Below are 5,113 nucleotides of genomic sequence, written 5' to 3' on the forward strand. Positions count from 1 at the left end.
ATTCTGAGATCCAAAAGTAATACTGTCACTGAATCGAGTAGGAAAGTTATTTTTTTCCAAAGGGTGAACAAAAAATTACTGAGCCTTATTTTTCTTTTAAAAAAAATTTTATTGAAGTATAGTTGATTTACCATGTTGTGTTGGTGTACGGTGCATAGCAAAGTAATTCAGTTATACATATATATTTTCTTTTTCCTGTTCTTTCCATTATGGCTTATTACAGGATATTGAATATAGTTCCCTGTGGTATACAGTAAGTCCTTGTTGTTCATCTATTTTATATATAGTAATTTGTAACTACTAAGCCCAAACTTCTAATTTACCCCTCCCCCACCCCCTTTCCCCTTTGGTAACCATAAGTTTGTTTTCCATGTCTGTGAGTCTGTCTCTGTTTTGTAAATAAGTTCATTTGTATCCAATTTTACATTCCATAGATAAGTGATATCATATGGTATTTGTCTTTCTCTGTCTGACTTACTATCTTAGTCTGATAATCTCTAGGTCCATCCATGTTGCTGCAAATGGCATTATTTCATTCTTTTTATGGCTGAGTAGTATTCTGCTGTATATATGTATATACCACATCTTCTTTATCCAGTCATCTGTCCATGGACATTTAGGTTGCTTCCATGTCTTGGCTTTGGTAAATAGTGCTGCTATGAACACTGGGGTGCATGTATCTTTTCCAATTAGAATTTTCTCCAGATATATGCCCAGGAGTGGGATTGCTGGATCATATGGTGACTCTTATTTTTCACTTTTTAAAGGATCCTCCATACTGTTCTCCATAGTGGTTGCACCAATTTACATTCCCACCAACAGTGTAGGAGGGTTTTCTTTTCTCTACACCCTTTCCACTATTTGTTACTTGTAGACTTTTTAATGATGGCCATTCTAACTGGTGTGAGATGGTTCTTCCTTGTAGTTTTTATTTGCATTTCTCTAATAATTAGTGATGTTAAGCATCTTTTCATGTGCCTGTTGGCCATCTGTATGTCTTCTTTGGAGAAATGTCTGTTTAGGTCTTCTGCCCATTTTTTGAATGAGTTGTTTATTCTTTTGATATTAAGCTATATGAACTGTTCGTATATCTTGGAAATTAATCCCTTGTTGGTTGTCTCATTTGCAAACATTTTCTCCCATCCTGTAGGTTGTCTTTTGGTTTTGTTTATGGTTTCCTTTGCTGTCCAAAAGCTTGTAAGTTTGATTAGGTCCCATTTGTTTATTTTTGCTTTTCTTTCTTTCTTTTTTTTTATTGAGTTATAGACAGTTTACAATGTTTTGTCAATTTCTGGTGTAGAGCACAATTTTTCAGTCATACATGAATATGCATGTATTCATTTTCACATTCTTTTTCTCTGTGAGCTACCACAAGATCTTATATATATTTCCCTGTGCTATACAGTATAAACTTGTTTATCAATTCTATATACACCTGTCAGTATCTACAATTTTGAACTCCCAGTCTGTCTTTTATTTCTGTTGTCTTGCTGAGCTCTATTCTTCAAAAGGAAGTAAAGACAAGAGATATAAAGAAAATTATCTTCAGAGTTTTATTGGATACACTATAAACAAGTATCTACAATGAATCTAGGCAGATGTTTTGAATTGAAGGACAGTTTGAAAGGCTGACATTTGAATGACAAAATGATTTTTAAGCACAGCACTGCCACCACACATCTTTTTCCCTGAATCCTGGTGTAGGTGTAGAGAGGGATCTTTTGAAGTGTAACCCAAGTTTATAGAAGAGATATAAACCACACAACCTTGATTAGGCACAGGTTTCTTAGTAACAAGAGGGAAGGAAAGGAAGTAAGGAAAAAAGAAAGTAGAAAGAAAGGAAGAGAGAAAAAGTAAGAAAAAAGAGAGGGACAGAGAGAGGAAAGGAGGGAGAAAGGAAAGGAGAAAAGGAAAAAGAAAGAGAGAAGAAAAGGAAGAAAGGAAAAGAACAAAAGGAGAAGAGTAAAAGGGAAGGAAGGAAAGAAGGAAGGTCAGAATGTGCATGTAAGAGTCTCTAGGTGGTTTATAGCATATGAGAGCAGCACTGTGCTCCAGACGGTGCAGGGCCTCAGCCACACTCTCCTCCATACTCTGGCACCCTAGCTAGAGAAAGGGGAGACAGCCCAGGCTTCATGCCAGACCCAGGAGGCAAGGATGTTAATAGAGCGGAGAGAGGACGCAGGCACGGGGCCCAGAATAGGCAATAAGTGCAGTCACGTGGGAGGCACGTCAGGAGGCACAGGCCATGGGACTGAGGTCTGGGCCCAAGGATGTGGCTGGAAATCAGTCCCAAATCCCTGCCGCTCTGAGGACCCTGTGTGGTTAGAAATCGCCTCTAGACGCCAAAGGGCTGAGTGATACATCATTCCCAGGAGGTCTGCCTGGCTATCAGGGAAGCCATTTTGTTGTGGATTCTGTCCCTCTAGTACAGTAGGGCTTTGGAACTGAGGTTACTCTTGAAGGTGTCAGGTACAATTTTTTGAATTAAAATAAAGCCAGTTGACAAGGGAAGCTCTGCTGAAATAATAGAGATTTTAGGAAGGAGCGCATTAGAGGGCTCTTGACTACTTGGGAAGTAGATCGTCATTGAGGAATAGGTGACTCATTAAAGACAGAGACACTGCTGCCTACTACAAGGGACACGCCCACCAAAAACCTCAAACTCACAAACACCCGCTAGTGAATGCCTTCTGCTGCAGCCCCACATAAGGGAGATACCAAGAAGAACAAACAGGTAAACTCATCCTTCCTCCTGTCAAAACAGGACATTATTCTACTGATAATCAATTTAGACACATGAAAAGGAGAATACTTCATAGAAGGCAGTGAACTGAACAGTACTTCATCAGATGAGTTCTCAATCCAGCGATTTTGATACAACCAAGATGAATAAGCTGAAGTTTTATGGGACAAGGAAGGATGTCAATACAGCCGAAAATCATTTGTTTTACAGAAAATATAAAACTCTCCATTTTTTGGAGGGTCTTGAAGCCTCTCACCAAAAGAACACAGGTCCAAAGTCATGTGTCCAGGAATCCTCTGAGCAATATAAATTCAGCTCCATTGTCAGACCAGCTAAACCTTCTGAGTGGAACATCCTTGGTTTGCCTCAATCCAAGGCTAGATTTCTCTTTATAGTTAGAAAAAGTGGTTTTAAGTAAAATGTTATGCAAGGAATAAAATGGCTGGAATCTTAGAGAAAGATCCCTCCCAGTATCCAGAGTGCACCACAAGTTCTTGGAACCTACTACTCCCTTCATATTTGGCATTAACCAGCTCATTGTCCTTGTCTAGACAAGTGCTATGGGCTGTGTAAACACTGAATTGCTACATAAAGCCTCTATTCATCCAGAATGAAAATGTGTCAACATGTAGCTTTTAAAGTCCAATAGGGGCCTTTGTGCAGAGAAAGAACTATTTACAGTTACTTCAGTTTTAAATTAATACTTGCTTATGAACATTATAAATTTTAACCTAATTTCCTTACATTTTAAGTGCAATTTATAACTCATGTTCTTCTATTTATAATTCTAATAAAATATGAATCATTTTTACTTATTGTTTTCTTAATATTTGACTAACTCAAGCTAAACAAGCTAAATTGTTTTTAATCATCATTCCTATTTATAGACTTAGTTAATTCCTCAAGTTATTTTGTCACTTCCTTAAATATTTCAACTACATTTGCAAATTTCACAGTATTTACTATTCTCTTTTAGGACTTCAAATGCTTGACAAGGTACACTAAATAACCTTTATAAGCAAAATAATACCATAGGCTAATTTAATGCATGTATGTAGTGAACCTCAAGTTATCCTAAAAATTTAAGAGCTAGTCATAAAATTAGCCAAATTCTTATGCCTATCAATGTAAAATTACAAGTTTAAAATTATAAGTTTGTAATGCAGGCAAAGCTGAAAGCACATGGGTTGTGTGTCAGATACCTTAAGGATTACACTTTAAATAACAAATATAATAGATTATCCCCATGATTACTTATTACTGTACTTTATACACAAGTATTATTTGTGGGTTGGTTAATTTCATCGTATCTAAATTTAATTCAAAAATCCATATGGTTGGAGGGACACTTAGCTGGACAGAAGTGAAGTTGTAACATCTCAGGCAAGTGGAGGTGACTGTGCTGACTGTTAACCCCTGAGATGGCTGCTTATCAGGGAGAGATTCCAGTCCTGAGGATACATGCTTGCAAAGGAAACATATATGACACTAGCGGATTCTAATACTTGTTACCTGGGTTTGTTTTGCCTTTCTTTTCTTCAGCTTTATTATTTTTAAAATTATTTTTAATTTTAATTTTTATCATTGTTTATTATGCCTTGATTTTGGTACCACCCTCCCCTTGTTAACCCAAGCTGCATCCCTTTATTGCATGGTTGAGTCTGCCTTCCTTTTAGATCTTTCTTAGGCAACAGCTCTCCTGTCCTCTTAATGTCATCATGTGGATCATGAATTTTCTCAATCCTCTGTCTGGCCCTGTGGCTACAAATCTGAAAGTCATAAAATGGCAAAATGTTACACTAATCATTTGTATACTCTAAATAGAATCTCTGAACTCCTGCAGGCCAATGATGAGAGAGGCTAAGAGAGTTGACCTGCACCGTTTATTAGTTATAGGACCTTGGGGTGTGGCACATAATGGATTGAGGGCCCACAAGTCATTCTTAGCCTTCCCCCCTTGTCTTTTTCAACTAGAGAGGCTTCAGAGCTAAGAAATTTCTTTCACACTCCTTTGAAGATGACAGTGGTCATGGAAACAGTTCTGGTCAGTGAAAAGAAAATGAAATTTATAAGGAAGATATTCTGGAGGAAGGTTTTTTGTTGTTGCTTAACTGAAGTATAACTGACATTTAACATTGTATTAGTTTCACATGTACAACATAATATTTTGATATTTATACACACTGTAAGTGAGGAAAGGTTTTTTAAAGAGGTAAACTTGGCTTATAGCCCCTTCAGCCCTTATCTTTCATATTCTATTCTTCCAAAACATAATGTTTAGAGATCTAGAAAGATCTTGCTATGCAGCCAGATGCTGCACTCTAAGGATGGAAGAAAAACCTTTCCTGAACATAATTTATTCCCTCCCAC

This window comes from Camelus ferus, chromosome 29 (assembly GCF_009834535.1).
Source record: "Camelus ferus isolate YT-003-E chromosome 29, BCGSAC_Cfer_1.0, whole genome shotgun sequence".
In the NCBI taxonomy this organism is placed as follows: domain Eukaryota; kingdom Metazoa; phylum Chordata; class Mammalia; order Artiodactyla; family Camelidae; genus Camelus; species Camelus ferus.